Raw genomic sequence first — 15,399 nt, 5'->3', positions numbered from 1 at the left:
GCGGTGTCCGCGGAAGAAAGGAGAAAGAGCCGGCTGTCAGCCGCAGTCGGACTCGCATCACCTTCGAGCGCGACCCAGACGGCCGCCCGAGAGCAGTGGAATGGCAGGGCGACTATCTGCCTCCTCCACCACAAAGAGAAAGGCGAGTCTCCCCGCCACCCGTTGAGCATCCGTCTCTCGGTGGCCGCCTTGGCCGCCGAGAGGGAGTCGAAGAGAATGACGCCCGCCACCGGATCGACCGACTCCACCGATCCCTGGTGCTGGAAGAAGAAGACGAGTTGGGTCTGCCCTGCTTCGGACCTCGCATCCGAGACGAGCCCTTTCCCAAAGGGTTCAGGCTCCCCCGAGACACGCCCAAGTATACCGGCTCCGTGAAGCCGGAAGACTGGCTAGTTGACTAGTCCACGGCCGTCAACATAGCGAACGACAACAAGCGTGTTGCCGTGAAGTATGTTCCACTCATGCTCCAGGGCACGGCCCGGACATGATTGAACAGTCTGAAGCACCGCAGCATCAAAAGCTGGGTCGACTTAACCGAGGCCTTCGTCCGCAACTTCACAAGCACGTACAAGCGACCCCCCAAGCCACTCCAGCTTTCCTTGTGCGTGCAAGGCCCCGACGAGTCAACACGCGACTACCTCACGCGCTGGGCCGAGCTTTGGAACTCCTGCGAGGGCATGCACGAGGTGCAGGCTATCGAATACTTCACCACCGGGTGCAGAGAAGGCACCCTCCTCAAGCACAGGCTCATCTGCGACGAGCCAGACACCCTCGATGAGCTGCTGATCATAGCAGACAAGTACGCCATGGCCGACTCCTCCATGAAGATGGAGATTCAAGTTAGTGCGACTGGCAAAGCGGCCCCTCAGGCTCCCAGAACTCCGGCTGGAGACGCCAATCGGCGACAACAACAGAGCGACCACAAGCGCAAGGCCCCGCAGCGGGCTTCCAGCAGCCAGCAGGTTGCGACAGTCGAAGACCAGCAGCCGGAGGGGCAGCCTCCAACCAAGCGACAGAAAGGCGGCAAGTCCAGCTGGTTGCCAGCCTTCTCTTACAAGCAGACTCTAGATGGTCCTTGCAAATTCCACAGTGGCGCGAAGCCGTCAAACCATACCACCCGGAAATGCCACTGGCTCACCAGAATCACCAAGGAAGACAGCCTCCTTCCTCCCCCGCCTGCTGGGCCGCCGCCCCCATCGCCGCCCCAGCAGCCGGCTGCCAGGCCAGTCGGCGCAGTATGAGATGAGTACCCGGAAGAGCACGGAGCCTATGTGGTGTTCACCAGTGTGGCTGATGATCGACGCAGCAGACGGCTGCAGCGGCAAGAAGTAAATGCAGTAGCATCAGATACTCCGGAGTTTATGCATTGGTCCGAGAAGCCTATCAGTTGGAGCAAAGCTGATCACCCAGAGGTGATGCCGAATCCGGGCTCTTCCGCCCTGGTTTTGAGTGGCACCTTGGCCACAGATAGGCAGGCCGCTCGCTTCTCGCGAGTACTGATAGACGGAGGCAATAGCATCAACATCTTATACAAGGATACCATGGAGAAGTTAGGAATCAAGCAAAGACAGCTTCAGAGCAGCCGGACTGTGTTCCACGGCATTGTACCTGGCCTTTCCTGCTCACCAATCGGCAAGATCATGATAGGCGTCCTCTTCGGAGACAAAGATCATTTCCGCCGAGAGCCAGTTTGGTTTGAAGTGGTGGACCTCGAAAGCCCGTACCATGCGTTGCTCGGCCGACCTGCTTTGGCCAAGTTCATGGCGGTCCCCCACTACGCCTACCTCAATATGAAGATGCCGAGTTCTAAGGAAATTCTGACCATAGCCGGCGCCTACAGAAAGTCGTCCGCTTGCACGGCTGAGAGCAGTCGGCTGGCCGAGTCCCTGGTGATCGCAGTTGAGAAGCGGCTTCTTGATCGGGTTGTGGCGATGGCCGGCAAGCAGCCAGAGATGTCGCCCGACCCCAAGGAGTCGGAAGCTTAGGGTTCGTTCAAGCCGGCCAAAGAAACGAAGAAGATACCCTTGGACCCGGAGCACCCAGAGAGGTACGCTGTCATAGGTGCAAACCTTGACAGCAAATAGGAAGGCCAGCTCGTCGATTTCCTCCGTGAGAATCGAGACATCTTTGCATGGTCCCCTAAAGACATGCCAGGTGTACAAACGGAATTCGCCGAGCACAAGTTTCATGTCCGACCTGATGTGAAGCCCGTCAGGCAGCCCTTGCGCCGCCTGTCAGAAGAGAAGAGAAGAGTTGTTGGAGAAGAGATAGCCCGATTCCTGGCAGCCGGCTTCATTATGGAAGTGTTTTTTCCAGAATGGTTGGCAAACCCGGTCCTGGTGTTGAAGAAGAACAAGCAGTGGCAGATGTGTATTGACTACACAAGCCTCAACAAAGCTTGCCACAAGGACCCATTCGCCCTGCCGAGAATTGATCAGGTGATAGACTCCATAGCCAGATGCGAGCTGTTGAGCTTCTTAGATGCATATTCAGGATATCACCAGATCAAACTGAACCCGGCAAACAGACTGAAGACTGCCTTTATCACGCCGTTTGGAGCCTTCTGCTACCTGACCATGACGTTTGGCTTGAGGAATGCCGGCGCCACCTTTCAGCGTTACATGCAGAAGTGCCTCCTCAAGCAACTCGGCAGAAATGCCCACGTCTACGTAGACGATGTGGTGGTGAAGACGGAGAGGCGTGGAACACTGCTGGAAGCCCTCAAGGAAACCTTTGAGAACCTGCGCCGATTCCAGATCAAGCTCAACCCTGAGAAGTGTGTCTTCGGAGTACCAGCTGGCCAACTCCTTGGCTTCCTGGTCTCTGAACGTGGCATAGAGTGCAACCGTGTGAAGATCAAGGCCATCGAGAGGATGGAGGTACCCAGCCGACTGCTAGATGTGCAAAATTTCACCGGCTGCTTGGCGTCCATTAGCCGATTCATCAGTCGGCTGGGCGAGAAGGCTCTCCCTTTGTACCAACTGATGAAGAAGACCACCTTTTTCGAGTGGAACCACAAGGTGGACGAAGACTTTCTCTAGTTGAAGAAGATGTTGACTACACCCCCTGTGCTGGCGGCTCCGACTCCTAAAGAGCCCATGCTCCTGTACATTGCCGCCACCAGCCGAGTAGTCAGCACAGTCATTGTAGTGGAGCGCAAGGAGGAAGGCAAGGCGCTACCTGTCCAGAGACCGGTGTATTACCTGAGCGAAGTACTGTCGACCTCCAAGCAGAACTACCCCCACTACCAGAAGATGTGCTACGACGTGCACTTTGCCGCCAAGAAGTTGAAGCCTTACTTTCAAGAGCATCCAATCACTATGGTTTGCACAACCCCACTGGCCGAGATCATCGGAAGCCGAGATGCTTCTGGCCGAGTGGCCAAATGGGCCATAGAGCTGGCTCCCTACACCATCTACTACCAGCCCCACACCGCCATCAAGTCACAAGCACTGGCCGACTTCCTTGTCGACTGGGCCGAGACCCAGTACCTGCTACCAGCGCCCGACTCCACCCATTGGCGGATGCATTTCGATGGCTCCAAGATGCGCATCGACTTAGGGGCCGGCGCTGTCCTCACTTCTCCTAAAGGCGACAAGCTCAAGTATGCGTTGCAGATCCATTTCGCCGCCTCCAACAATGTCGCCAAATACGAGGCGCTCATTCACGGGCTCCGGCTTGCCAAAGAACTCGGCATTCGCCGGATCCTGTGTTATGGCGACTCCGATTTGGTGCTCCGGCAGTCATCTGGCACGCCAAAGATGCAAACATGGCGAGCTACCGCTTCCTGGTGCAGCAACTCAGCGGATATTTCAAGGGGTGCGAGTTCATTCACGTGCCAAGAAATGACAACGACCAAGCAGACGCCTTGGCACGAACCAGCCCCACTCGCCAAGCAATCCCATCCGGCGTCGCCCTTCAGTGCCTCCTCAAGCCGTCTATCAAGCCTTCACCAGAATCAAACTCCATCTTTGTGCCGGCTCCCCCCGAAGAAGTCGGATCCGACTCAAGAGCACCAGCAGGCGGCACAAGAATTCTTACAGATGGCTCCAAGAACGCCGCGGTCGAAGCCGGCCCGGGGACTTCAGAACCCGGCCCAGGGACTGCGGCGACCAGCCCGAAGACTCCAGAGCTCGGCCCGGGGACTACGCCAGTCGGCCCAGGGACTGCGCCAGTCAGCCCGGGGACTTCGTCGATCCAACAAGCGGCCGTGGACTCCAACCCGCCGCCTCCCAACCCAGCCGCCCTCGTCCAGGTCGCGGTGGTGGCAATCGAAGAAATAGCGGCACCCTCATGGGCCCAGCCCATCCTCAAGTTCCTAGTGAACAAAGAGTTGCCAACCGATGAAATCTTGGCTCGGCAAGTGCAACGCCGAGCGGCAGCCTACACTATAGTCAACAGAGAGCTGGTCAGGCGCAGCATCACTGGTGTCTACCAGCGTTGCGTCGAGCCAGAGCAAGGCCAAGCAATTCTCAAAGACATCAATCAAGGTGAGTGCGGCCACCATGCGGCTTCACGAGCACTCGTCGCCAAAGCCTTTTGACACGGTTTCTTTTGGCCAACTTCCCTAGAAGAGGCCAAGGAATTAGTCCAAAAATGCAAGGGGTGCCAGAAGTTCCGTTCCAAGCCGCTTCAGCCAGCTTCCGCACTGAAGACCATCTCCATCGCCTGGCTCTTTGCAGTTTGGGGCCTGGACATGGTGGGACCATTCAAGACGGCACGAGGTGGCCTAACTCATCTACTTGTCGCGGTGGACAAGTTCATCAAGTGGATAGAAGTAAAGCCCATCAAGAAGTTGAATGGTCCGACTGCAGTGACTTTCATCTCCGACATCACGATTCGGTATGGCATACCACACAGCATCATCACCGACAATGGCACAAATTTTGCCAAAGGCGCCTTGGCTCGTTTCTGCGCGACACAGGGCATCCGACTGGACTTAGCGTCCGTTGCCCATCCGCAGTCAAACGGCCAGGTGGAGCGAGCAAACGGCCTCATCCTATCTGGCATCAAGCCTCGACTGGTCGAACCACTAGAGCGTTCGGCCGGCTGTTGGCTTGAGGAGCTGCCGGCCGTCCTCTAGAGTCTGCGCACGACTCCAAACAAGTCAACCGACTTCACGCCTTTCTTCCTCGTCTACGGTGCCGAAGCCGTCATCCCAACGGACATAGAGTTCGACTCCCCGCGAGTCACCATGTACACCGAGGAGGAAGCAGAAGAAGCACGTCAAGACGGCGTCGATCTGCTAGAAGAGGGTCGGCTGTTGGCACTCAGCCGGTCCAGCATCTACCAGCAGAGCCTGCACCGATACTACAACAGGAAGGTCAGGCCGAGATCTTTCCAAGAGGGCGACCTTGTGCTCCGCCTGATCCAGCGAACAACCGGCCAACACAAGCTGTCAGCGCCTTGGGAAGGCCCCTTCATCATCAGCAAAGTACTGGGCAACGACTCCTACTACCTGATCGATGCTCAGAAGCCCCGAGCACGCAAGAGAGACGACTCCGGCAAAGAGTCGGAACGGCCATGGAGCAAATCTTCTCTAAAGATTTTACAGTTGATGCAGTATGTACCATGCTACCCTTTGTATTAAAGTACCAAGACGTCAGGCCCCCCAAGACGAGCTCGGGGACTGCCCTTTTTGTTATCTGTATGATAAGAATTATGCCTTCGAGTATGCTACTCTTTGTTATGCCGCTTGGCACCGGGTTCGACTAGTCAGCCCGGGGACTCGCCGTATTGCGCTATAAAATGCTTCCTGCAGTCGGACAAGTAGTGTGCGATGTCTAAGCCGTCTCCTGCCAGAAACCGCAGTTTGCAGAGTGACTATTTGGTGGGCAGAGAGTAAGGAAGAATGGGCGCCCACACAGAAAATGGCTAAGGACTCAAAGCATAAACATAGCCCAAGCCGGCTTCCAGCCTCTCTTCGCAGAGCCGACTCTTGAATAGTCGGCTTGCCGCCTTCTATCCAACTTGTTAAAAGATTCTAAAAAAGGCCAAGTACTTGCCTTCCCTAAGGTAGGCAAGCATTTGACCCAGCGGCAGTCCGCAGAGCGATCGTCTGTCTGGCAAGGCTGTGACTGAGGGAAGGCGGCAAAGGAAAAAGCCAAAAGAGAGATGAGCAAGGAAAGATAGAAGTCGGATAAATATTTACATAACATAGGCCCTTGGCCGAATCTTCAAACAGAAGTTCAAAATACACCCCGCGGGTGGAATTGTGCAAATTAACAAGTTTTTTCAAAGACTATTAAAGCAGATAAAATAAAGGCAAGATGGCAGCCTAAGAAGCAGCAGACGGGTTCGGAGGGTCGGAGGACATGGCGGTGTCAGGGGCCGGGGTGGCCGGCTAGGCGGTCTTGGCTTGATCGTCTCCGGCGGCAGCCGGCTCGGTCGGACGCGGCTCATTGCTGGAGGCGCTGTCGAGCTGAGGCTGGTCGCCCGCTCCTTCTTCTGGCGCCTTCGTCTCGCCTCCGTCCTCCGCCTCGCCTTCCTCCTCGGCGCTGGAGCCGATCGCCTCCGCTGAGTTCTCGTCATAGTCCGAGTTCATCCCGGACCACTCCGGTGACACCTCCTCACTGTTTCCAGCCTGCTCAGGGACGAAGACGCTGGTGTCGGTATAATCGGCAATCGCCTCCGCACGCTTGACGAGGGCGCCTTCCAGAGCCACCAGCTCTGCCTGGGCCTCTGACCGGAACGCGGCCAGCCGGTCCAGGTCCAGCCCCGGATACCAAGCCTTGAGGAATTCCAAGGCCCGGCGCGCTCCAGCCTGGGCCGAGGAACCCTTCCAGGCCTGAAGACGGCCAGCCGCGACCTCCAGCCAGTCGGCAGTCTAACTGGGAGTGCGCAGAACCGGCATGTCTGGCCATAGGGCGGCAATCGCCTGAGCACCGGCACGTTGAAGCTGGCGCAGCAGCTGATGGGCCGGTCGCAGACGAGTCTCAATGCTCAGGAGCTGCTCGTCGATGGTCAGGGGGGCGTTGGCGGCGATCTCCGCGCCATTTTCCCTCCGTGCCTCGCGATCAGCCTCTATGGCTCGAGTGACCGCCTGCGAGTGGCCAGGGAAGAAGTCTGCCAAAAAGAAGCAAGACAAAGAGTCAGGAGTCGGCCTGACTTATAATCAACAGCTCAAAGAAAGAAAGTAAAGAAACTCACCGTCGACGATGTCTTCGATCTCATGGAAGCCGGTGGTCAGCCGCGCCTCCTTGTCGGTCCAGGAGGAGCGCTCTCTTTCGAACTCGGCTAGGAGAGTGGTCTCTCTCCTCTCCGCTTCGTCCTCCGCCTTCTTGAGCAGCTCCTTCTGCTCCGCCAGCTGCGCAGCCAGCAGGTCGCACTCTGTGGCGAGCTTGCTGCACTCCTCCGCCTTGGCACGCAAGGCGGTATTGGCCTCGCCCAGCCGCTGCTGAAGAGTGGCGTTGGCCTCTGAAGAACGAAAAAGGAAAAAGACGTTAAGTCATCAACAAAGAAGGTCGCCGGGAAGATTCGGCCCGACTGCTCAGCAGTCGGCACGAATCTCGGGGACTACAGCCCGCGGGTGCGCCAGCGCGCCCCCGCGAAAAAGAAGAAGGACTCACTCCGGCTCTCTGACAAGTCGGCAGTCCGCTTGCCTAGCTCCTCAACATTGCGGTTGGAGGCAGTGAATCGGAGGTTGTGATACTCCTGTAATAAGCATTTTAGACAAAGATAAATATATGGAACTCACCAGATGGAGTTCCGGGCCGCCTGCTCAGCAGCCGGCCCAAAACTCGGGGACTACACCCAGTGGGTGCACTGGTGCGCCCCCACAGAGAAAAAGCAAAGTTAAAAGAAGAAAGCATACCCGGACGGCTGCTCGCGACGCCAGATGCGCCTTGGTGCAGCTCTGGATGGCGTCACCCTCAGCTCGTAGCTTCTCCTGGACGTCCAGGAGCGCCTGTTTCAGCGGGCCTGTGCCGCCTCCTCGCACCCACCCAACAGGCGCGCCGCTTGTCGCCTCGGCGTCTGGGATGGCCGAGCTGGCGGCGCTAGCCTCCAAGGGGCCTGGTACCGAAGTCGCCTTCTCAAGGCGGCGGCGCTCTAGCGAGGAGACTTGAAGGAGCAGCTTCACCACGGCCTCGTCTTCAGTCGGCGGCACCGGCAGGCCTGCCGGCTGCTTACCATGAGCGCTCCCAAATGGCGGCGGAGGCGGCGCGGCCGTGTCCGACGTGGAGACCTCGCCGCCGTCCTTCTCCATGATGGGGTTCTCCCCGCCGGCTTCTCCAGTCTACCCCGTGAACTCCGGGGGCAGCGGTGCAGAGCTCAGCGGGATGACGAGCAACGCCGATTGGTGGTGCGCGGTCTTCTCAGCTCGCCGTTTTGCCGCGACGGCGGCTTCGGCCCCTTCCAGCTTCTTCTGGGCGGAGGCCGCCGCCTTCTGGGCCTGCGCCTTATCCAGGCGGTCGGCCTCCTCCTCGTCGCGCTTCTCCTGCGCGTTTTGCTCCGTCGCCTCCCGAAGGTCGGCGGCGGGGTCAACCCGCCGAGTATTGGCGGACGTCTCCACCGACCCCATGACGGAGGGGACGGTGACCCTCTCAAGGGAAATGGGGGCCCTAAAGCGGAGAATGCATGTAAGAAATTATGACGAGATTCGACAAAAGAAAGCAAGTCAAAGAAGGAGCACTTACGCAGAGACGAGTGGCGGCCTTTTTACTTCCTTGCGGAAGCGGTTTGCCTTCGCGACCACCTTCTCCCGCTTGGTCGCGGGGGCCGCCCCCTTGAACTTCTTCGACTTGCCGCTGAGCGAACTCGGCCCGGCCCGGCACCTCTTCACGCCGCCTTGACCGGCCAAGTCGGCGGAGGAACTCGCACCCGGCTGGCCGACCTTTGGCTGGTGGCGCGGGGCGACTTCCCTTTCGGCATCGTCATTAGGCCAGTCGGTGAAGGTGGCCGAGGGCTTGAAGCCTCCTCCTGCTCCTCCTCCTCCGCCTTCGGCGTCGGCCTCCATCGCCGCTGCCCCCAAGTCGGGGTCATCGATGTCGCTCTCCGCTCGGTCAGGGACGAACTCACGGGGCGGTGCCGAGGCGCCGGCTGCAGGCTGAATGAGGTGGTTCTGACTCGAAGAAACCAAAAAGATCAGAAGTCGGATTCGGCTACAAAGAAAACAAAGGAACAAGAGATACGACTTACCACAGGCGGGGGGTTGGCGCGCGAGTACGGCTCTTTGCCGAACTGCCAATCCGCCGCGAGCTCGCAGTTCGCGATGTGGTTCACCATGTTCGCCACCTCTGCGTGGGGCATGTCCTTGGTGCACATCTGACTCGGGTCCCGGTGATCGCTCATCTGACTGATCAGATGAGGTCGGCCTTGGAGAGGGAGGACTCGGCGCGCCACGAAGGCGGCCAGCAAGTCGGCCCCGGTCAAGCCCTCCGACTGCGTCAGCACTCGGAGTCGTGCGACGGCGGCGGCACCTGCGGGTGTCAGCGTCCTAGCCCGGTGGGACCAGCCGGGGAGCCTCCCCGCCGGCGCGCCGGCTTCATAGGGCGGCAGATTTACCCAGTCGCCTTCTGGGGCGACGTTCTTCACGTAAAAATAAGGCAGCTTCCACATCTTCACCGACTTAATCAGCGGGATGGAGGGGAATGGATTGTCAGCTGTCGACCTCCGCATCGCGATGAAGGTGCCGCACTGAGCTGGCACGCCGGCGATGTGCGTGCCGAGCTTGGATTGGAAGAATTCTCCCCACAGCTCGATGGTGGGGAGAACGCCAAGGAAGCCCATGCATAGGGTGGCGAAGGCGGCCAGCAGCACCACCGTGTTCGGAGTAAGGTGGTGCGGTTGGAGCCCGTTGAAATCCAAGAAAGAGCGGAAGAAACCGCTCGCCGGCAGCCCCAGGCCGCGCATGAGGTGCGAGCGGAATATGACCCGCTCGCCCTCCTCCGGCACCGGCGTTATCTCCCTTGCCGGCGCAGCACGGGCTCGCACTAGGTTTGCCCCGGGGAGCCAACGCATCTTGCGGAGGAGCTTGATGAGGTCGTCGTCCACTTCGGAGCCGTCCCACACGCCGGAGCGCATGGCAGGAGCCGCAGCGGCGGATGAAGAGCTCATCGCTGTGGGTGCAGCACGGTTCAGTGCGACGATGGCAAGAGGAAGAAGAAGCGAGAGGAGGCGGGGGAGCAGGGAAGATGGGCGCGCGTGCTTCGCCTCTCCTCTCCCCCCGCCTACTTATAGCCTCGTGGGCTGAGAAGCCGATGGGGCGGGCGTGGGATTAACTGCGTACGGGACCCCATGGCCCCCACGATTTACCCCACAAAGTTACTGCGTGCAGTAATGACGTGGGAACCCCAACCGTCCGCACGGCCGCAACGGATCTGTTCACACGTCGAGGCGCGGTAGTGGCGGGCCCGCCTGACGACTTGTCCCGTCGCGCACGTGGGTGGGCAGACTGTCCCTGCCGCGTGGCGCCATGCGACGGGTCCGCGGCGGGCGACCGCGGGGAAGTGTATCAGGCACGCCGCCTGGTTCCCGGTGCGACTTTCAAACTCCTTACGGGGCAAGACGGCTCTCTACGAGTCTGACTCTGGATAGTCAGCCTGAAGGAAGACGGCAAGCAAAGCCCAGATTCCACCACCAGAAGAATGAAACTGTTGAGGCCCCACGACGTGTCACCCTTAGAGCCTCACCAGCTTCGGGTACTACTGTCGGAGTAATGGGCCACGGGTAGGCTAACCCGAGCCCCTGAACCTTTCAAGACATCGGGGCAGGCTCCGCCCCTCGAGCCCAAGACAACAAGCCGCCTTCTGGGAGTTGGCAGTTATGCCGTCGGCTGCCCCTCGCGGCCGAGTCCCAGGGACGACTCCAAGATTAGCTGAGTCCCAGAGGCGACTCCAAGATAAGCTGAGTCCCAGAGGCGACTCCAAGATAAGCCGACTCCTGGCCGGCGACTTACGAAGAGACCGGCTATAGGGAGTCGGCTTGCAACTCCATCCACCATGTTTATTGAGGGCAGGCATGGCCACAGTGCGTCGTACCGACGGAGATCTCCATCCGGCGCGGCAGTGCTGCCATGCCATCCCTGACATCAGCCCTTGGGGGCGGAGCCCTGTGCCCATGATAGCTTGTCTGTACGACCCAGAGACGGCGGGTCCCACCAGTCAACGGGAGTACTAAAGACGGCAAGAGCGCTACAAGACGGACCCGTTGGGAGTCGGCCCCCAGGAGTCGGCTGGCCCCTCCCACGGGCCCACGCACCATTAACCGGACACGACGGGGAATGGCAACAGTGATCGTCCGTCAGGCGGCGGCACTGTTTCCATGACCCCATGACCAAGCCAGGGTCATTGGAAGCACGGCTACAGTAATCCGCAGCCGGCAAGACCCGCTGTCGGTGTCAAAACTGGCGGATCTCGGGTAGGGGGTCCCGAACTGTGCGTCTAGGTGGATGGTAACAGGAGACAAGGGACGCGATGTTTTTACCCAGGTTCAGGCCCTCTCGATGGAGGTAAAACCCTACTCCTGCTTGATTGATATTGATGATATGGGTAGTACAAGAGTGGATCTACCACGAGATCAAGGAGGCTAAACCCTAGAAGCTAGCCTATGGTATGATTGTTGTAATGGTTGTGTGTCCTACGGACTAAAACCCTCCGGTTTATATAGACATCGGAGGGGGCTAGGGTTACACAGAGTCGATTACAATGGTAGGACATCTACATATCCGTATCGCCAAGCTTGCCTTCCACACCAAGGAAAGTCCCATCCGGACACGGGACGAAGTCTTCAATCTTGTATCTTCATAGTCTTGGAGTCCGGCTGACGATGATAGTCCGGCTATCTGGACACCCCCTAGTCCAGGACTCCCTCAGTAGCCCCTGAACTAGGCTTCAATGACGATGAGTCCGGCGCGCATATTATTCGGCATTGCAAGGCGGGTTCCTCCTCCGAATAATTCATAGAAGATTATGAACGCCAGGATAGTGTCCGGCTCTGCAAAATAAATTGCACATTCCACCGTAGAGAGAATAATATGTACCCAAGTTCAATCAGCTGACGTATTTTTTGGCATGACGTCATACCACCACCAAGCCTTTACTTGAATCGTTTTTTATCATACCACCTCAGCGCGTTTAGCGAAGTGGTTTCCTTGGCACGTCTTGTCGAAGCAGAGATCGTGTTCCCCTTATTCCGGGATTCCCATCAATACGGACGTGGGTAACCCAACCGCACCATTGATGGTGGTGCTTGGGAGATAAGCGAGTTTTACCAGGCCGGTGGAGACACATAGTCTTCGTCCGCCCATATATAAGGGGATAAGGATCCACCTTTTTCCTACGCCTTCTTCCTCCTTTGCTCATCCATCTCCGTGCACTCGAGCTCCAGCGCCCAAGTTCGCTCACCTCGCCTCAACCTTCTCCAGCCATGTCCGGAGCGGGAGGCAAGTGGATGGCCTCCTCCGTCACGGAGGGGCACATCGAAAAACTGCGCGGCGCCGGATACCTGTCCAGCGACATCGTGCACCGGCTGCCCGACGAGGGGCAGCTCATCCCCACCCCCAGGCCCCATGAGAGGGTCGTATTCCTTCCCCACTTCCTCCGCGGACTGGGTTTCCCACTTCATCCCTTCGTCCGGGGGCTCATGTACTACTACGGCCTGGATTTCCACGATCTGGCGCCAAACTTCATCCTCAACATCTCGGCGTTTATTGTCGTGTGCGAGGCCTTCCTCTGCATCCGGCCCCACTTCGGCTTGTGGCTAAAGACCTTCAATGTCAAGCCGAAGGTAGTGAAGGGCGTCCAAGCAGAGTGTGGAGGCGCCATGGTGGGCAAAATGCCCAACGTCACCTGGCTTGAGGGGGCCTTTGTGGAGTCCATCAAGGGGTGGCAATCGGGGTGGTTCTACATCACCGAGCCGCGTGACCCTAAATGGGCAGTGGCCCCCGAGTTCAGATCTGGTATCCCTATGCAGCTCACCTCCTGGAAAGAGAAGGGCTTGCTATGGGGCAGTTCGGAGGAGCTGACAGGACTCCAGTCCTGTCTCCAGACCTTGGTGAACAAGAAGCTTAGGCTTGTCAATTTGATCCAGGTCATGCTCGTCCGCCGGATTCTCCCCTGCCAACAGCGGGCCTTTAATTTGTGGGAGTTTGATCCGGCACAGCACCGGACCCTGAGCGGGCTCTTCGACACGACATACTAAGCTGCCTGGAGGGTGTTGTTCAAGGGTGGAGAAGCCCCCACGTCCGCAACGGAGGACCGCGGATTCAGCACCAAGCGCCCGGCTGGCGAGGTAAGCTTTGTTATCCTCTATGGGACACTTATTTTCTTTCATAGTTTGACTCTATGTGGGATTTAAAACTCCCAATGCCTTTAACAGGACTAGCAGAGGACGTCCGGACAGGTAGACTGTCCGGCTCCCCTTCCCGAAGACCTAGCGGACACCCGCTTGACGGGGCTGCTGGTTCCGGCCCTTTACGTGGTGCCAGAGAAGAAGGCCAAGAAGAAGTCCACGGGAACCCAAAAGAGTTCCCGGCGCCAGGTGGTATCGGACTCATCGTCCGATGGCTCCGAGGCGGACTCCTCCCCCGAAGATGAGGAGGAGAAAGAGGACTCTCCCCAGGAGGGGCGAGAGAGGAAGAGGAAGGCTTCCCCAACGGGGGAGGCCGAAGGGTCCAAGAGGGAGAGGACCCTTCCTCCGGACAGCTCCGCCAACGCCAATGTCGGCGACGAAGGGTGGCCCTCAAGGGCCAAGCCTCCGGCAAGATCGTAAGTATCCGGATTCCTGAATGATGTATAATTTTGTGTCACGTAGTGTCCTTCTAATGCCGCACACTACCTGTAGTCCGGCCGAGGATGATCTTCCTGCTTCATCAAGCGGGTCCTTGGCTCCATCGGATGTAGATTCCATTCCGACTGCCTCCACCCCTCGCGATGCTGAGGACGCCGAGGTGGGATCCCAGGAGGGGACCCATCAGGAGGAGGCTCCGGAGGTGCCACAAGGCAGCCTCCCGGACTTTGCGCCGGACTCCATGCCAGAACCCGCAGTGGTTCCGGAGTCCGGCAGGTGGCCCCTTCGTAAGAAGGGCAAGACCGTGACACCGGCAGCCTCCGTCCAACCGGAGGCGCCGGACAACTTGTTGGAGGTGCTCAATGGCGCTTCCATCGAGGAAGAACACCGCACTATCATGTGTGCGGTGATTCAAAAGGTTCAGCTCGCCAAGAGCGGGCTGACCGAAGCCTGCAGCAGCCTTCTAACAGGCTTTGAGGTAAGAAGTTTTAAAAATATGTAATGTAATACCGCATAGACAGTAGCCCCTGATGCTCGGTTCGGTGTTCGGAAAGAAAAACCGGACTGAGGATCTAAAAAAGATATACGCATGAGTTCTAAAAATCATGTCAATATGGGTTTGCAGGCTGCGCTGCTGACTTCTGCCGCACTGACTGCAGAAGTCGATGCTTTGAAGCAAGACCTCGAGCGGACCGAGAACGAGCTCGGCCTTGCCAAGAAGCAGCTCGAGGACAAAGAAGGTGAGTAACACCATATTAAAGTTGTACCTTACAGAAAAGGATTTTGGTTGCAATAGAAATAACAAGGATAACGTGGGTACTGCAGGGGCCACGAACGAGGTGGCCACCCTGAAGGAGGCCGTTTCCGCGGCCGAACGCAATGCGGCCGCGGAACGAGCGGAGCGAGAGAAGCAGGAGGCGCAGGTGGCGGAGGCGCGGCAAGAGCTCCAGGCTCCCATGGAGAAACATGAGAGTTTGGAGCACGACTCGAAGACTCGAGAGTCCGAGCTTGCCTCGACTCTTGAGAGTGCCAAAGCCGCTAAGGCCGAGGCCCATAAGGCCCTTCAGGAGATTGAGGCGGTGAAGAAAATAGCGGCGGGTAAGGCATTTTTCATGCAAAGCAAGCATGTGAATGTGAATTACCTGTTACTTACCCGAATTCAGAGCTCTCCAGGAGCGTTTGCAGATCTGCCTCGCAGCGTGTCCGATGCCGCCGCATTCTACCGGGCCGAGGAGCGGAGCTCAACGGAGAAGGTCTTCTGGTCTCAGTATGCTGAGGCCGGACATCCGGTGCCCCTTAGCGACCAGCTGAAGCAGCTGGTCGAGCTCCACAAGGTGGCCGAGCAGGCCATGAAGGGCCTCATAGTCCGGCTGTGGCCTGAGGAGGCCATGCCTGGGAGCTACTTCGGCATGATGTGGCGGCTGGTGGATGCGTGTCCTTGGGTGGAAGTCATCAAGCGCTCCGCCTGCATTGAAGGTGCCCGTCGGGCCCTTGCCCGCGCAAAGGTGCACTGGGGCAGGCTGGATGCTGAGAAGCTTATAACAGACATGCCGCCAGCGGGCAAGGAGTATTGTACGCCCGAGATGTACTATAAGAGTGCCTTAAGGGTGCCCGCAAGATTGCGTATGAGTGCCCCAAAGATGTAATTATTGAGTAAACTCGCAATGTGTT

This window comes from Triticum aestivum, chromosome 6B (genome assembly GCF_018294505.1).
Source record: "Triticum aestivum cultivar Chinese Spring chromosome 6B, IWGSC CS RefSeq v2.1, whole genome shotgun sequence".
NCBI classification, from domain to species: domain Eukaryota; kingdom Viridiplantae; phylum Streptophyta; class Magnoliopsida; order Poales; family Poaceae; genus Triticum; species Triticum aestivum.
This window is presented reverse-complemented; position numbering follows the sequence as displayed.